Source organism: Rhea pennata, chromosome 11, assembly GCF_028389875.1.
Source record: "Rhea pennata isolate bPtePen1 chromosome 11, bPtePen1.pri, whole genome shotgun sequence".
Lineage (NCBI taxonomy): Eukaryota > Metazoa > Chordata > Aves > Rheiformes > Rheidae > Rhea > Rhea pennata.
The window spans coordinates 4,218,522-4,238,119 of record NC_084673.1 but is presented as its reverse complement, the minus strand read 5'-3'; the positions used below and the strand labels follow the sequence as shown (position 1 = coordinate 4,238,119).

At 42.7% G+C, this 19,598-nt stretch overlaps 1 protein-coding gene across 1 annotated transcript in view; it reads right to left on the bottom strand.

Moving 5' to 3' along the window:
• The window catches only part of HTR2C (5-hydroxytryptamine receptor 2C), an 81,903-nt gene extending 63,428 nt beyond the window's left edge, over positions 1-18,475 (bottom strand). The window contains exon 1 of the mRNA XM_062585067.1: positions 18,246-18,475. The gene's annotated coding sequence lies outside the window, so the exon portion shown is untranslated. The remainder of the gene's footprint in view (positions 1-18,245) is intronic.
• Between the last annotated feature and the right edge of the window lie 1,123 nt (positions 18,476-19,598).

Below are 19,598 nucleotides of genomic sequence, written 5' to 3'. Positions count from 1 at the left end.
CAAATACTGAATGCACAGACACACACGGCCACTTGGTCTCAGCTGTCAGATGCATGATTTAGAGGCCTCCGAATCTCAGGCAACAGAATGCAAAAATCCTCCGGTGGGGAAAGTACTGCAGCCCGGATGGAGGACGCTTAGAAAGCGTGGCCAAATGAAAGATGCAAATAAATGACCTCAGTCCTCAGTATTGACATCAGTCAGTACTGATCATCACTCAGCGTTGATCTCAGTATTCACATCATCTGTGACTGCAAAGTAAATCCTGAACTCAAACTGCCACTGACCTCTGTGAGGCTGGGACAACCTCAGCTGTTCCAGTGAATCATGCTAGAGGAAAGAGCACAAGGTCAAACATTTTTATTCCAAGTCTGTCCGAAACACTAAGAGGTCCATATGACATTCAGAAAATGGGGAAAGGAGTTTTTTCCTTCCTTCCCTCTCAAAATATATTCAGGAAGTGATTACAGAGTGCTGGAAACTCCCTTTTTTGAATGTTTTTGAGACCAGGCTGCTGAAAAATGTCATCAGAAAACCATTTTGCCTCCAAAGCTCTTCAATGCTTCAATGTTCTAACAAAAAAAAAAAAAAAAAAAAAAAAAAAAAAAACCTATTCCTTTTTTTCTTTTTTGGTTTAAAGCGGGAACAGGCAAGCTCATATGGCTTCTCTTAAAAATAAAGAGATAGCGTCCCATGTTTTTTTCTGTCTCCTGGGAATGATACATCGCATCCATGGGTGAGTACTTCTGTATTATGGAATCTATAGGATTTAGTGAGTCCTTTCAAATTCTTCAGCTGTTATACACTGCACTGTTTTGGATAAATGTAGAAGTGTTCAAAACTCTCCAAATATCTGAACTACTCTAGCATCGGCACTCTGGGATTTGGATGCTAACTCTAGCATTTTTGCTTCATAGCAAAAAAAAACAAACAAAAAAACCACAACCTAACAAAAGTTATTTTTTGTTATCAGATTTGCTAAGCTTAAGCAGCTTTGAAAAGCAGTGATATAAATCAGCTAGCTGGAAAATAAGCCTTTCCAAGCTTCCAGTGCTGTGAGACATTTTCAAACGAATAGAGGTATAAGCTCACGCAAGATCATCTACATGAACCGCGATACCAGCCTGCACGAAACTCTCAGGTGCTTTTGTTATTTTTGCATTTGGTAAATTCAGGCATAACAATTTCTGAAGTCCTTTGGCTCTTACAAACAGGTATGACTGACAGTCTCTAAATGCTGCGCTTTTCATAACAGCCATGATTGACAGCCCCTTGGTGGATTGCCCAGCCAGCCTAACAATGTTATTGTTCTCTAATAATTACCTGATAATTTTTTTTAATGTATTGCTGTTAGTTATGGTTCAGCTAAGTAAAAGTCCACAGAACTTTTCAAAAGTGGATTTAACTAGCACCGATTCGTGGCTTGCTTAGCTGAGTCTGATCCTGCAGTAGTGCTGGGACTGCGGACATCACCGGCCAAGGTGTATTCTCTGTAGCTCTACCTGGAAATGATGCTTTTCCAGGAAAACAGCACACATTACAGTCTAAATACACAATGATTCGTGTATACTTGTCTTTTTGGCATTTATCACTCACATGGTTTCTGTACACAGAGAAATGTTTCTTTACTTAACAGTCCCTAGAGCATAAGAATACAGCAAGTTTGTATGTATTTAAGGCCAGAGACTTGCCTAGGATTTGCATGCCTGTATCTGAGCTCAGTTCAGCACAGTTTATTCCTTCCAAGCTGCTCAAGACAGCTGCTTGTTTAGTGTGTGCCGAAATAAATAACTGAGATTTGCTGTCTTACAGAAAGGTCATTCTTCAGAATCCTCAGTCAGGGGACTGGCTTATGTGAATCACTAGGAGAAAATCATGAGCTAGCAGGGTCACTTCGCTGAGTGTTTTTGGTATCTGCAAAATAAATTTAATTACATTCCTTTTAAGTGAAACGAGGCAACTGCCACACTGTATACTAGAGAATGATAAGCCTAGTTAGAAAGTGCTCAACTCCATTCCCCTTGTACTAGACATAAATCCAAGCTCACACTTCTGAAATTTGAAACCGTACCTTTTTCATCTCTGCCTTGATTCTCAGATAGGATGGAAGCAATTAGGTCAGAAAAACAAAACCCCACTTCCCAGATTTCTAGCTGAGGAAGACTCAAGAAAGAAGAAATCCCAAGAATACTATGCATTTTTGCACACCTATAAAAAATATACATATCAAGTGTGGAAGATCATCTTGGAGTTGTACAAAACATTCCTCTCAAATCAAAGCAATAGTGGGAATGAACCCTATATTTTGGTGGCTAGTTTGCAAACCACAACACCTATTTCTGAAAGCCTATGAACATTTTTTTTCAAGTCTCTTAGAAAGATGATAAAAGCCAGCTGCCTCACAAGAACAGCAAGAAAAGCTAGAAAGTCTAAAATCTCGACCCTACAGGGCTAAAAAGCGCCTGCTAAGCTTTCTCTCTAGTTTTCCTTTTAAGAAGAATTCCCCTGCTCAGCAATGTGCAGCAATAGGCTTCCTTTTTGTATGGCACTCAAGGAATATGCTGGACTGATATGGCAGAAAGAACAAACAAGAAGTCAGTCTGGGAACACTGACGGAGAGAGGCTGCTCTTTGCAATGGTTCTTCTCATCATTGAAGACAGGTATTACATACGGGACAGAGGAATACTCATAATGTGTAGTCTGTCATTAAAAATACGTTTGTTAGCTATTCTTAAAAGGATCAGTAAAAGAAAGCCCTCAAAGAAGAAAGCATACTCAGTCCAATTTTCCCAACACTTTCAGTTCTGCACTGGGATGATGAAAATAGTAGCTAGGTATCTAGAAGTGGAAAGTTCAGTGTCCATCGGGGATTTCGCCTTTTGCAGTCCCATCTGTGGGCCTTGAGCACTGTTATGTAGTTGACCTGTTGGGTTGTATTTTCAAGGAGTCTGAAGAAGCTTGGCCTCTGCACCAACACACACTACTCATCAGCAAACACTCTGCAGAGCTGGGGCTCGCATTTGCATACATAGCAGTGTAATATGAAGGTTTTCATCCACATTTATTGCAAATGGAAGCAAGTACACAACGCACAGACTGTATAGCCAAATGGGCTAATCCTGCTCAGAAACATTTGTTCACACAGATTTAGGGGCTATGGCAGGGAAAGCTGAACAGTTGGGCCTTTCTTCCATGTTAATCTGCTTTCCAGTACTCCTGAACGTTACCAACATATTTATAGAACTGGCCATTCCAACACTTATTATCTATGGCCCTGACCCTAACTCCTACTTATTCACAGAACTCATTCCATTATCTAGCATTTTCCTCTTATTGCAAACATACCAGGCACTTCATAAAGGCTGTTTTCAGATTGATAAATTGCATATATAATGATAGCGAGGCAATGAATCATTGCAATGACAGTGCATTGGCTGCCTACTGATAAAGCGGAAATTACTCATTGCGTACTAGATACAAAGCAGAGGCCAAATAATTTAACCATCTGTAACTTATGCAAACACCATGAGCAAGGGCTCACAAGTGTTTCTCACAGATCTGGATTCAAGTACATCTCTGACCCTCTCCGTGGAGGACTTCCAGGATGCCCTGCTGAGGTCTCAGCAACCCGTTACCTCCAACTCAGATTCAGAGAGTCCTGTAATTCGGTGCAAACACTTCAGCATGCCAAGGTCTGCTTGGCACTAAAGCTCTGTTCTCTCAGATGCAGTACCAGTCATTAGCCAAGCTCTGCTAGGTCACCAAAAAGCACGTCAGAGAACAGAATATTGCTCACAGGCAAGCCCATCACACCTATTCCCACAGTGAGATCGGTCTCATTTTTACAGCCAGTCCTTCTCATCTCTCGCTGTCTCAGCCTCCCCAAATAAAGCATTTCAGCTCTTTACGGTCTCATGTTTCTCGTCACATCATCATGGTCAGGGTTGTTTCGGCAATCCCACCTCCTAAAGTCAATCAACTCTGCCTAGATGGAAATAAAGTTTGGACTAGAGAGAAGGCTGGCAGGATCCACGTTTAGTCCCTGCTCAAAGGGCCACCTACACATTTCATGTATTTGTACTGTAACTTCTGCTTTTATCAGTAATTACTCTTAGATAGATGATGGGCTCAGATCCTCTGCTTGGATGTCCCTCTGCATGAATACAAGGCCCCAAATCCCCACAGACAACAGTTGGCTTGCAAGAGCCAACTGACTTGCAGCCTGTTATGCACACCATGCACCTTGCTACACAGCACAGGCTCTTTCTTTGACATAGTTGAACATTTAAGGACAAGAGAACATGTGAAGGTGCACAATCCTTCCAGTTGCACCCATCCCAACCACCTACAGCAAGAAAGAAGTTCCTAAACAGGTAAGGGCAGCTTGTTTCTCTGCTATGGCACAGCAACATGTGGGAAACAGGCACTGAAACACCAGCTACATCCATCTGGAACAGATGCTGGTTTGTAGGGAGCAACATCTCCCCAGGGCTGAGCAGCCTCTTGTGGATACAGATACTGATAATCTTCAGAGGAACTGGAATCCTTCCAGTGCTTTACATGAGATTCCCAGACATTTCCATAGCACAGACCATGCCCTGCCAGACACCTTGCTTCATGGACCCTATCATTCCTACGCTTCACAGATGCGTAGCTACTCTCAGGGCAATTTCTGCTACATGGAGGAGTAAGATGAATGCAGTATTTAATCCATTTTTATGATCAGAAATGAGAAGCAGAAGCCATATAAATGATCAGTTCTTCACAGACCACCAGCGGTCCACAGACAAGATGAAAAAAATCCTACACATGGAAGAGGTGTTAACACCATCTAACAACAGCTCATCTCAAACAGCTACATAATTATAGTATGTGTTTGTTGTACTAGATATATCGAACTAAGACAGACTAACGCCCAGTTTTGAGGTTGCTTTTCTGCAGCAGGATAAGCTTTTCCATTGGCTTTTGCTTTGTTTCAGTTCATTTGTCTCATTCCTCTCCCATCAGTTCTACCCAGAAATCCCATACAACCCAGAAGAAACTCCAGAGAACAAGCAATTAGGCAAATTTATCATTTCCCACTAGATACCAGTTAATGATTCATCTAAGTTTATTCAATTTGTTCATGGGCCTCAGAGGAGTTTGATGACCCTGAGTTTCACTTCAAATTTATAACAGAGAAATCTTTAGCACTATTTTATGTTTCATTGAAAAAAACTGAGTACTCAGGTAAGGCAATCTTAAATTTTGACTAAGTTACTTTCATCATCTCTGTTACTTTACCAATAGAAGTACTCCTACTATCCTCTTCTCATCCACGTTTCTTTACAATCGTATTCTAAAACCAGATGCTAATGAATTAACATTTATTCAAGCTCCAATTTCACTAATCATTTACAAGATCAGCTAAATCAGTTTTGCTTAGAATTACAGGCTTAGTTATAGAAAACAGATTCTTCTCTTATTAAAAATGTTAAGCCAGCTAAGACTCACATACTAAATTCTAATCTCTGATCGATGTATGAATATATCATTAAGTGATCTCAAATTGGCAAGAAAACGCTTAATTCTAGACATACCATTTTAAAAATTAAATAAGTATAGCAAAAGCAAATTGTGCTACTGAATTTAACAGATCCTGGGAAATTACACTAAATCATTCTAACATTTTAGTCAGCACTGGAATCAGCCTACTTTTATATCTTCAGAAGTGATACGAATTATGAATGTATTGACCATGTCCACAAACAAAACAAACGTTAAGGTGCCAAAAGGTGTATAGACCTTCAACTGCCAGAGACTAGCTCCAAAACGCAAAATGTGAGAGATCTGAAGGACCAGCGATGGAGTCGGAGCTCCTTAGCTGGGACACGCCACCACGTTGCCACGATTGCGCTGCTCCTCAGCCCAACCCGGCTCGCCCGAACGGCGCTGCTGCTGCACCAGCCGCGCTGGCTCGGGCAAGCGGCCAGCTCCACCGCTCCTTGCGGCCGCCTCCTTGATCGGATCCTGAGAGCCTTCATCGCGTTGCTCTTGCGGTTTTCCCAGGTCTGAAGCAGCTCTGCAGAGGACAGGCTAGCGCAGCCCGCGGTGAGGGAGCGCAGCTCCGCAGCTCGAGAGGCGGCAGCCCGTGCTCCTAGCTCTGGCGTCTCCCACCTTGCTCCCCCCATGCCGGGTACCGCTCACACCCCAGAGCACGAGTTCTGCCGGAGGCAGGATCACACCGCTCGCTCTTTGCTGATTAACGCTCGATCCACACTCCTCTGCTCAGCTCACCACGGAAAGCCGAGTAATTTGGGCCTTTCAGTCAGCCTAAACCCTCTCACCATTAAGAACAGAAACACATTGCTGTTTTCTTGGTTGCTCTGGACCATCTTTCTAGCCTCAGGGTTTGGGGGCATTTCAGCAAAGTGGAAGAGAATAGAGCAATGACATTATTTCTGTCCCATTTCCAGGCAGAGTGGCAGAGCGCCAGAGTTCCTCTGCAAAGCCGATTGACTCATGCTTGTCTCCAGTCCTAACATCCTCGCGAGGAGCTGTCAGAAGGCAGCCGAAATAGTCCGACTGCTTCACCTACTGCCAAACCCCGAGAAATCTCACGCAAACCCAGAGGACTGGCACATAGCAAACCCACCTTCGCCGCAATGCAGACTGCACCCGCAAGTGCACAAATCAGTTGGTCACCGTTAACCAGTGCGACTAGTCGGCTCATCTCTGCGTCTTAACGAAACTCCGACGGCGTTCCCCCAGCCGAGGCACCGACGGCAGGCGCCGCTGGCGAGCTGCACGGCGGGTCGAGGATCCGACCCAAGCGGCGTTCCCGCAAGAGCCTTGGCAGGTCCTGCTTTAAACCAGGCCTGAAAGCGCCCTGCAGCTAATACTACCACTCCTCCACTTACATACTTGACCCCCGGATGGAGGCACGCCAGCTGCCAAAACAGGAAGGGAAGGAAAAGCAAAACCAAGAGCAGCACAGCCTGGATTTTTCTGTTTTTCCAGTTTTAGAAAACAGCTTATGTCAGATACAAACCAGTAAGAGACTATAACTTAGACGTGCTCTTTCTTTGGGTGGACTAGTCCACCTGGCACTACCTCGAAGCATCCTGAAGACACCAATACGCTGGTATACTTTTGCATGCTGCAGCAAAATTCTGCAGAACCAGCGGCAGCTGGTTTAGCTGGACTCCTTCATTGCAAGTGCTTACACAGCAACTCAATCATCCGAGGTCTCTCAAAGGGTCTCCCAGTCATACGACGTCTGCGCGACACCAGTAAAAACAGTTATATACAATTTACAAGGAGATACACCAAGACACACTATCTTGGGGAAAAAAAAAAAAAAAAAAAACGGGGAGGAGCACAGCAACGAGCGTGGCCCCGCTGGGTTCGGCCCCGCTTGCCGGCCGCAGAGAGCACGCGCTGCGCTCGAGTCCTCGCGTTTTCACGCTTTCTGCTGCCACTATGAGAGCGACGCACGCCCCTTTCACGCACACTCGAACCCTTTGGTAACCACGCTGCTTGCCAGGCTAGTGGGAGTAAAAGAAAAGCAAAAAACAAGAGGGAGATGATAAAATTAAGATAGCTGCGAATGCATTCCACAGAACTCTTACGCTTCAGTGCTGTTACAGCAGATATGTGGGAAAACATGACTTATTTGCTGAGGCAAATATCAATAGTATAGTTAAAATACCCATATGAGAAAGTAGTCAGTGAAGCCTTCTCTCTTCTTCGGGGAGCTTTGATGCTAACATCATCCACAAAATCCAACTACTCCAGATTTTGAGCAGTGGAGACCCAAAGCTGTGACTGTTATCATCAATTTTAAAAGAAGAGAATATTCTTGCTCATATCCAGTTAAAAACTTGATATCAACGCAGTGCCCACTAGAAAAAAACTATTCCACGTTTAAACATCCCTTAATGACTTCTGCAGATGCAGACATCCCAGCCAGTGCATTTGCTGAGAAGCTCTTTATTTTCTATATGCAGCCAGCACCCAACACCGCTAATAAAGTTCCTGGGTCACCAGGAGGACAGGACAGCAATCAAGAAGAACCTCTGATCTCAGTCAGTATGGCCACTTTTCATGGTGTTAAATTAAATCAAGCTCCTTCCTTGCTCTCAAGTCTTGAAATGGCTGTTAGGGAAAAAAATTACTATAGGACAATTCGTCCAATTTTTTTTGATAAAAACTGTACTTACCTGAAATTTTTTTCCTCCTCAGATCTTCAAGAACTATATGCATCTTTGTACCACGTTTAAAGGCTCAAGAACCCTTTCTACTGTGAACTTAATGCAACTGTAATGTCTGAGACAGTTTCTTCAATGCTCATAACAGAATTCAAATTTAAAGCAACAACCAGGAGACACGAGGCTAAGCACCTCTGCCTGAGGCAGAATTGATATATTAGCTCAAGGATAAGCTGGAACACATCGTACCTCAGGAAATTTATTTGTTGTGAAACACATTAAGACTGTCAACAACTTGGCTTGGATGTTCACAGCATGATACACAAAAACAAAATGTTTGCAGTGCCGCAGTAAGCAATAAAACTTGGCTTTCTACAAAACTGACAGTAACAATGTCGAGAGAAAAGGGACCTGGCCAGCACTTGAAATCAAAACTTCCTGAGCTGGAATCACAAGGGAATAAATTCTATACTTTTTGTGATGCAAAGGTCCAATTAGATCAGATTTAGGTTTTTGCCTGGCATGAAAAAATACTGTTTAATGCTGCTGCTTATAATCTCTTACCACTGCTGTCCATCTCTCTTCCTCGCCTGCGTACAGGCGTAATGCGCGTGCTACAGCGCTGTCCCGCGCACGTGCCGCTGGCCGCGGGGAACGGCGAGAGCCCTTCAGCCCCACGGGGCTGCAGACGCGCAGGGCGAGAACGCGGACGAACACGAGCTCTGCCGTAAAGGCAGCTCAAAGCTTCAACCTGAAGAAATCTTGTAGAGCAAATTGGGGCTTGGCCGTGTTGTGCAATTAACCAAAACATCCACTCTAGAATAATTATTTGGTATTCCAGGACACAATTTGCTTGTTCTGTTTAAATTAAAGTGACAAAATAAGAAAGAATCAAGGCCTAAATAAAAATGCAATAAATTATAAACTCATTAAATGGCACATTTCCGAGGCAGGAGAACAAAATTTGCTGCCAAGTCTCATGGAATATTACCAAATTAGATGCAAGAGGAGCATTCAAAAAGGATCTGCATAGGTAAAAGTGACTTCATCCATAATTAAAACAGCCACAATTTATATGGTATATGAACCACTGAGCTCATGACAGCAGTATACAACTGACTGCCCAAAGCTAGAATAAATTTCTCTCCTTAGTAAATTCAATACATAACTGTCAGTCCCAAAGGTTTTCTATTTTCCCCATGCTAAAGCTAAAAGAGTAGCCACCACCAGTGGCATAGTGCTAAAATGGAAAAATGCTCCAAAGCAAGCAAAAGATGGTACTTCTTCAAAAAAATGCCTTGTTAAAAATGACTAGACTCACTGCCAAGGAGTATCATGACTACCTAACTTTTAGAGGAGCCTAAAAAAAGCAATTAAAACCAAATAATGATAGAAAAATCCATTCAGGGCTATTGAACAGAGTAATTCCAGATCTGGCTCAAGAAGTCCCAAAGCAGAAATTGCAGGAGCACGGGAAATAACAGCCCCTCGGCCCAGGCTCCTGCCCTGGCAGTTTCTGCTGGCTGCTGCTGGAGGCAAGGTGCTGGGCTTGGTGACCCAGCACAGTCACTCATATGTTAAGAGCTCACAAAAGATGCACAAGTTAATATTGTGCTTCTTTAATATGCAAACAGACAGATGTGTTTCTTGCATACTCTGTCTAATGAGGTCAAGGGAAAAGGCATGACTGCTACCCAGGGGGAGAGTTCACCACCACTGAACAAAAGCACACTCTGGATATGGAAATAATATCACAGCGGCTTTTTACTACTATATCCAAACCACTATGCTAAAAATTTCACCAACAGAAATTAGTGGATGCAGTGGATGACAGGATTTTTTTTCCATTTTGTTTTAAAGAAATTACACATATTCCTTAAAACAAAAACAAACTAAAACTGTCAATTATAAAAAACAATTTCATTTTTTAATGTACAGGCATACCCTGCCACTCCTGAGGTCAAGATGCTTTACCTCCTGATAAGAGGAGTAAGTCCAAATCCTCAGTCTGAATGGGACAAATGATGCTTGGAGACCACAAGATGAAGATCAGGCTCTGCTGGAAATCAGTTGTGACCAGTGCCACAGGAAACCACGCAGACTGGTCTCTTCCAGGTTTGACTCCCTTACAAAAAGGGCTGGCAAAAGAAGAACAATCCATACTGCTGGGTGTGATTTTTCTCTCTGCTCAACAGTTCAGAGCCTTTGAAGACTGTTTACTGTCTTACTGACCTTGGAAGAAGAGATTAGAGATAACAGAAGCAGAATACTAAAAGGATTAACGCTTTTATTATCCTACTATTGGGAAGTTGATTAAAAGCACATATCCTTTCACAGACTACCCTGGGCATTAATATCCTCATCTCTCTTCTTACAACAGGTCACAGGGGGGATATTAAATGAATACTCTTCACTTCCAGCACTGGTGTCCTTCTCATGACAAATGTCATATGAAGTTGTCTCTTTGTCCAGAAGTCCTTTTTGACTCTTACAAAACAATAACAACATGGTTTTGCACGAGAAAACGTCACTGGCTTTCTAAAAAGCCAAAGAATGATGGTGGGTGATGGACGGTCACAAAAATAGAGGCAACTTCCACCCCGAATTGAAGCCAGGTGTCTCACCTGCGACTGGCCCCATAAGCTGCTCCATCCGGCAGCAGCGGAGCACTGCACAGGCTGGCTCTGTCCCCTCAACACCTTCCCAGCCGAGTGGCAACATAGAGCCAAAATAGTTGCACGAGAACCTCTCTAGGCTGGACGTGCCCCTCATATTCTTACAAAACCAGATAAAGGACACTTGACAAACTCAGAGGATACCGGCTTCAGGATTTTCCCACACTAATAGTGAGTAGTCTAACATCATGTCTCACATAGCTACATGCTGCTGTGGCGTGAGATACGGTCACCTAATGTTGCCTCCTGTCACGTGGAAATGTGGAAACGGCAATGGATGAATCATGATTACATTCACTCAACACAAAAAAAAATGCTCCCTAAGCCAAGAAGAAGTCAGAAAGGGAAAACACGCTTCCAGTTTCTCCAACCTGTTCAAAGTGCCAGCAACAAAACCGGGGTGTACAAGAATGGGTCAAGGCGGTCATCTTCCCAAGCACCTGAACAGCCTCACTGCATGGTCACGCATCTCCTTGAACTGCACACACCTGCTCTGCACTGTAGTGCGCTTGCTGGGACATCAGGCCAACACGGTGTTTACGTGAGGATGAGCGCAGGTTGTCACACGGACACAAATAACAGCAGCTGAAGCTATTTTGTCTCCTGCCATCTACCTCTATTCTTAATATATTTCTGGTTTTATGAAAGAATCCTCCACAAGGTTACCAAGCACCATGAGTCATCATCATCGCTCAGAATAAAACAGGGTAAGGGGCAACTGTTTTTCTGCTATTATTGGCCCAAAAAAATGAGAGCGCCCGGCTTGCTGGCAGTCATTACACAACAGAGATAACCCATCTCTCTGCAATCTGAAACGCTTGTGGGTGTCAGGAGAAGCTAAGAATAACCCAGGAAAAGCCTCCTGAAAGGCAGGCTAAGAAGTGAGCTGAAAATGTGGCTACTCTCAGAAACATCTAAGACACTGTATGTATACCCTAGCTTTAACTTAAAAATACCCTTTTGCAACCTATAATGTCGGACTGCAGACCATAACCATCTCGCAGAGTTACAATTACGGATTAACCTATCCAGGAGCTGTTAAAACAAGCACAGGGAAGGAGATGTTGGAAACGGTAATTATATTTCGGTCCATACAGGATATGGGAGAGTTGCTAAGCTTAAGCAGACAGGTAGGTGGCCTCCAGGAAGGCACAACAGGACAGGCTGGCCAGAACTCTGCGCCCTCCTGCCCATTATAGGGAGTTATAAAGGGTAAGGTAGCATTTTAAATCCTGCTTATACAACAAGTCTTTTTTTAAAAAAAAAAAAAAAAAAAAAAAAAAAAAAAAAAAGCTTTTTTTTTCTCCTTTTTTTTGGCAGCTTGTCTTAAAATAGCTACAAAAATATGCAAATATATCTGGCAGAGAAAGTAGGTCTGCATTAACACCGATATGCAAGGAGGGCTGGACAATTAAAAAAAGAAAAGAAAAAAGAAAAGAAAAGAAAAAAACCCAACTAGGATGTAACAGAGCCCTTCTAGACTCAGGAAGATACTACAGAAGAAAGAGAGTCAAGACCTGAATGACAATTTCATAAACTTTCATTAGTTTACTTAATTACAGAGCTTTCTTTTGCAAGAGAAATATGTTATTCTGTAAACTAATGAAAGTTTGTGAAAGCCAGGATTACTGATTATTTCCTGAACTAATGTTGAAACTTTGGGGTGGCCCATTAGCTAAATAAGTACTTGAAGTGTACATACAGGTCAGGATTCAATCTGAGATGAATGATTAAATCTTCTGAGACATGCAGAACAAACTTGGTATAAAGACTTTCAGGATAAGTACAATAATTCTGATTTTGATCCCACTTTCTCTAAGCACAATGGACTTGCAGCAAGAGAAAAAACTGAGAGAACAAGATTAGAAGCAAGCCCAGTAAACAAAAAGTCATATTCAAGTGAAAAATCTGACCTTTAGTTTGTTGCATCTAACTTTTTGCAAATGGCTAAATGATGTCTTGAGAACTGAAGATAAAGGGCTTCAAAAATGTTATTATTTTAATTAAAAATATTTTTCAAAAGAAAATTTAACATGTAATTTAATGTACTCACTGTCCCAAAAGGTCAGTAATCTTTTACATTCATATAACTGCCCAAAATACACCTGAATATACTGGATTCATTAAAGCCTCCAATACCAGCTAGAAACAAGAACTACAGAAACTAGATTTAGATGAAAATGTCTTTTTGGCAAGACACCAGATATTGGTTTCTTGCAACATCTATCGAAACACCTACAGGTAACAGGAGCTTTTCAGTTTCAAAGCAGCAGTAAAGAGTTTCAATGAAAAATATTTCCAGGAAAAAGGACCAAGCGTTTTTATGCTTAGCATAAAAAGCAAAAGTCTTTGAAACGGAGCAGAAAGACTTTCCCTTCTTAAAGAAATAAAGCGTTGTAAATGCTGAGCACACCAGTAATCCCAGCCTGCTCAATCATCTCGTTGATAAGGTTCCTCTACGGGCAGGAGCTAAAACAGACCAAGGGCACAACACAAACTTGAAATTGCTAGTCCTCAGTAGCCCACTTGCAGACACTACCGTTTGGGCCAAAAAAATGTACTTTTAGGCATTTAGCTCATCTGTTTTCAAAAGCAGTCAAGCAACAGGTATTCTGCAACTATTTTCTTCATAAACTCTTAAAAAAAGACAAAAAGAAACTACAGATCCATACTGCTGCGCACAGTAAAAGGTCAAGGGAGATGAATAGGGTCTGACAGCCTGTTTCTAGTGTCATTTACTGAGCTGGGTACCTGGGACAAGTCAGGACAACTGTGATTTCTCCGGCAACATGCTTATCATACCTAGGATCTGATCTCTGGCAAAGCCAAGCGCTGCTGAGATTCCCTGAAGACTCAACCTAGATATTTGGGGGTTTCAAGGCAGGACTTGTATCTTCTTTGTTCTGTCCCACCCTAATAACACAGTTGATACCTAATGATAATAAAGAAACTGGCAAACCTGTGGGTGTTATATGGATACACAGGGATTACCATTTGCAGCTTGCTTAGGTTCCCTAGAAACACTGGTTTCCCCACCATTGCTTGGCAGAACAAAGCAGACTTTGTATGATGACACAACTAACGGTGGACCAACACTAGCCATAGTCTGAGAATGAGAGGAGAACAGAGAAAGAACCTCAGATCAATGCCACAAGCCACAAAAATGGGTTGTGTGGACAAATAAGCAACAAACATGCTCATTATGTTTTGCTGGGTTTCTTCATTGCATTCATCCATCCTCTGGAATCCAAAAGGAAATTTCCCCCTAAAAAGTGACCGTTATTCCCCTTTGGGTTTAATTTAGCAACTCTCAGACTGGCCAGAAGTTTTCAGCCTGATTCCACCCACACAGGAAGACTGGATGCACTTTTCACAGGATGTTGGAAAGCTTGTTCTTCATATTTCCAAACTTGTGATGCTGCAAGAATTTGCCCCAGCCAGTTTCCATGTTGAGATTCCTTCCACTACAATTGCTTTAGAAAAGTGCAAGCCTTTTTTTTTTTTTTTTTTTTTTTTGGGGGGGGGGGGGGGGGGGGGGCATAATTTTTTTTCTCTCTCTCTTTCTTTTCCAGGACAAAACTAAGGAGCAGTAAGTAACTAGAGGTGAACAGAAGAAACTACAGTTTGTCCCTATTAATCAGGCCTATCTAATGTTGTGGCACTTGGCTTTAACCATCACTCTTGGCTGTTGAAAGGTGAGCCTCAAACTGCTGGTGCACAGTTTGATCTGCATAGCAGATAACCATACAAGGCACAGTGAACTGCAAAGAGTTATGGATAAAATTTTAACATTCACAAAGAAGTGACCTCAAACTTTTTAGCAATCACTTTTTAAGAAAATTTGCTGCAAGTCTAAGAATAACAAAGTCAACACCCTGCACAGTTCTGACTAGATACAAAACCTGCTTAGAGCCTGCTCCAGGCTTCAGATCAAAGCAGGAAGAGGACATGAGCTTTTTTGACAGGCATGTTTTGAATTCAAGGAAATTAACTTTTTTTCAAAAATTATCAACCCACATCTATATATGAATCTATAAATAGTTCTTGATAGAATAACATGTTGATTAAGTCATCAAACAAAACGCTCCCTGGCACTGGTAGCAGCGAAGCAGCAGCTGTTTCTAAGAGCAATTGTACGTCAAGTGAAAAAGCTGGCAAGCTTGAAGTTAACATTTAGCTACCTGATCAAGTCATCCTTTTCAGTGGCAAGAAACGTAAAGTCAGCAGGAATTTCGCTACTTGAAGTACACAGAAGGAAAGCAACCTCTGCTTTTGAATTCATTAGTTAATACACTTGATGCAACCCTTATGTTCACAATGTGTAGCTACACTGAGAAACATAAGTGATCCAAAACCTCCAAGGACCTTAATCATTACAGAACACACAGGAGGAACTTGTTGACAACAGCAGCAGTTACTTAAATCTGTTGGCACTTTCAGAGACAAATAGCTCTGTATGAAATCCAGCTGGAGGTGGCTTCCCTTGCTCTTGGTCTCTGAACACTGATGTCAGGACGCCCAGTGGGCGAGCAGCGGGGAAGCTGATAAATAACATGGTTGGATTTCTCCATGCCCAACCAACCCTGGAGGAAGGAAAGCTTCCTCATCTGCTGCAATGGACCCAAGTGCCAGCAAGGGCAACCTGACCCTACTGTGCAGCATCCTTCACCTGGGGTAGGCAAGTGACACTGGGGATGGGAAGGTGGAAGGGATGCAAGGAAAAGAGAGGCTCCTTGAGTGTTTGACCAGAGCCAGGGGCAGGGAAGTGGAAGAAACTGAAGCTGCTTGCATTACATCTTAAATAGAAGGTGTTTTAAAACTAGAGTAAGGCACTATTTTTTATAACAAGCTGCCATGCCATCTTCAGGTGCAATCAATGCATGGGAGAAACCTAGTATTCAAGACAGGCTCAACATGAGATGTTCATATTTCCCCCCTCTACACAAGGAGGGTGCACCAGTAGGTTAGGAGGGCTTTTTCACTCCCGAAACATTAAACAACTCTACTGCAATCATCCAAAGGACTAAATATTCCTTCAGAAAGAACCTACATGGTTCTTCACAACCTTATTCTCAAAGGCATTTTTACTGCTAGACAGCAGCTCTGTAACCACAACCAAACTGCTGGAATTCTCATGGAAATACCCTCTCCAAAACCACAAACCTTCAGTATCAAAATCTGCAAGCAATAACGGGTCTGTGCTGTCAAAGATTTTTTTTCTTAAAATGTCTCCCCCAGAAAGTTACTTTCTCATGAATTCTTAGACAAATTCTCACAAACCAATTCCCATTCCCATCGAAAGAGGAGAAACAAATGTTTTCCGCGAGCAGAACTTACATAACAGCCTCTGCACCCTCACTAATGCTGTTTCTGGAATAAACACCTTTTTTAAGTTTGTTCTTTAGTTGATTAGTTCAAATACTAGGAATCTCTCAGAGAACGTGGTGGGAGTCTGGCTTTTGAAATGTTCACCAGTTACCTCTGCTGCCAATGCCAGCAAAACCACGCACGTCTCTACCCGAACCAGAGGAGGATATTCCAACACACTCTCAGCAGGACCCCAGCCTTCACAAGCCTCCCATCGCCGGCGAGACCCTCAGGGTCCTGTCCTGTGTCCTCTCCCTCTCCTTGCTACTGGCACTGTTCAAAGCATCCTCCAAAATTAGGTCCTCTGGGTTTTAGTCTGTAAAGCTTCATATCAGTTTTAGATAAGGGTAGTATATTAAAAATAAGAGGCTAAGAGAAAAAAAACTATGAAAAGGATAAAAACACAGTTTGTGCCATAGCTCTCTAGATTAAGCCTACATAAGCTTCTATGAAGTTAGTAAAAAAAAAAAAAAAAAAAAAAAAAAAAAAATCAGATGAATTTTTAAGGCTCAAACTTCAAACTAAAGAGATTTTATTTCTGCTCTACCCTGCTCAAAAAGCAATGCTGAAAGTAACAAAGTTGCCAGCAACATCAGCTCCCTCACCAAAGGCACCCAAAAGCCCCATTTCCCTACAGGCAACAGGGAGGCTCCTCAAGGCACATCACTATTTATGCTCTCAAAATATGTTAAAAAACTGATAACCAAAACAAGATCAAAATTAAAAGCATCACAACCAAAACCTTCACACTGACATCGCAACTATGGGCTAGCGAATCCTTCGCTGAGTTTTTGTAGTATTTTTAGCCCAAATTTTCTTTCTGCCAGTAAGCTTTAAGGCAAACAGTGACTCTTGTGTTTGTGCAGTATCTGCCGTCATGGAACCTCACTATTGGGAAGGAACAGAAACTACAGAGACTATTGTATAAGTGAATGCAGGCTGCTAAATGCGTGTTCAAGAACATAAATAAGTATTTTCTCGTTTGCAAAAAGAATGGGGAAAAAACATACGGTGTGCCTGAAGTCTGAGATTAGAGAAAAGGTTACCACTGACTTTAAGAGAGTCAGTCATTACAAACATCTGTACAACAGAACACAGGTGCTTTTGGCTGGCAACCCAGAGACTGAAGCACAGACGCAGAGAAACAGAAGCACGTTTCTCATCTGCCTCAGGTGGGGAAAGATGCTCTGCACATTGACAGTGCTCCCAAACCGTTCTAGCTGTAGCATTTTGCAGGGAAACCCTTGGATGACAAAGAGGAAACATCTGCTCAAAGTCCATCACAATATCCAGCATCAATCTTGTATTACAGAGCATTTCTAGCAAAGCACCGGGAGAGGATGCAAAAATAGCTCATTCCTGTAGGTAGCATGAGAAATGCTGTCAATAACAGGAAGACGTTTTCAGCGTGATTGCGATAAGATGCTTGCAATTACTACGCTGGCAACTTTTCCAAAGGGATTCGTTTAGAGACGGGTCTCTCGCACTGATTACGAAGTTATTTTCTCTACAAAGGTCTGTAAGAGCCTCTGCGTTCCAGATGAATAGCCCGAAGCCACTTAGCTCCGAGCATTAATCCCCTCAGGTTCACCTTGGACACAAATGAGGTCGATGAAGACAAACCTTCCCCAGCAGGGCTTTGGCTAACATGAATGCTTTAGAGCTAAGGTACCTATCAATGCAAAATGACAGACATAGCAGAACTAGGGCTAGTCAGAAGTTACAAAGAGCCAAAAGCAATATTGCTGATAAAGCCTTTAAACCAAATAAACCTACCTAGAGCCTTAAGATGACCTCATCATGCTTTGCTCCCCCAGAAGCAAATTAAGAGCAGGAAGTTGAAGCCCTTTCTCAAGAAGGTCAACGCAACTGCATGGCCACCACTGGCTTTCAGGGCTGTCCTCTGCCCCTTGCCTTCTGCCCTTGCCCAGAGAGCCATGCCAGAAAGCGGCAGCTTTTTTCAGCCAAGCATATAGCTTTACCTTCAACCAACGCTTACTGATCAACACTTACTTTTTGTTTGGAAGAGGGCACGTGTGCTCAGGGAAGGTGGGTCTTTGCAGGGGGTTGCACATCTGGTGCTTGTCACAGGGCACTGCTTCCAGGTTTCGTGGCGTGGGGACACATCCAGGGAGTCGGGCGAGTATCTTGCGCTCACTCTGGACCTAGATGCTGTTTTCCATCAGCCTTCGCTAGCTCTGAAAAGGCCCAGGCAGCATGCTGGAAAACCACAGAGTTTGGCCCCACCAGCAGCTGCTCCAGAAAGGATCAGGGACCAGGGTACTGTCACGAGTGGAGGAAGTTCATCCCAGCTGCAAGTCGGGGTCCTGCTAGCATCCCTGCAATGAGCTCGCTTCAACACGCTCCACACATAGGGACGAGCTGCTCACCAGCAAGGAATTAAAGTATCACCAGGGAGCCCTTCAGAAGAAAAGAGAGCAAAAGAGGAATGAAGAATATCATTATCCTCTAAATTCAAACCAATTTGTGGCTTCTGCATGGTAACTTTCAAAAGCCCCATTAAGTCTGTCCATTAGTTAAAATCCTATTAATCTGGGTAGCCTGGTCAGCTGTGGTTTACTCATAATTTGTTGTGCTTTTAGTATTTCGTGATCAGACACTATTATGGGTAATTTAAACCCTGTAACTTCGATCAGAAACTGTCAGCAATTAACAGCGTCAGATTTGAACAGCTTTAGGCATAGAAACACCCAAGCGCGCTCACACCACTCTGCACTCCACTCCACTTGTCTCTTCAGTCTGTTTTACAACTAAATTTCTTCTCCCAGTTAAACAGACGCAAGCTCACGCTCACCGGAACTGCTTTGCTGCAAGCACAACAAGCTCTAGGCAATAAGCTTTAACCCATCACCAAAAGTTGAGAGAGAGCAGACATGTAAACATTAACTTCAGTAATTTAAGTAGCAAATGTGGCAAATCAGCAGAGGGGAATAACAGCGTATTTCTGTGCAGCAGGGAGCAGGGGTTCTGCGAGCACCATCGGAGTAGCAAAGCCGGGATAATTTGACACATAAAGTTGCAGCATTCCCAAGCCAGGAAAGAAAACAAACTGAGTCACTCATCAACAGAAACAAACTTAAAAGGTCATAAAAAAAAACTACTAAACCTGATGAAATTAAACAAATGTATTAATTAATTTAAAGCCTCTATAAACAGCAGAGTTGAATTTTACAGTAAGAGGATCAGAGGTCTTTGGAAAACGCCCTTTGGTAATCCAACCAAAGCTCAGCATGTTTCCATTTCCATTTAGTCTATCTGGTTGCACTTACAGCGTGATCAGATGCCAGTCCAAAACACCAAAAAAAAAGTGATAAAGAGGACAGAAGGATTCAAGAAAGAAAATAG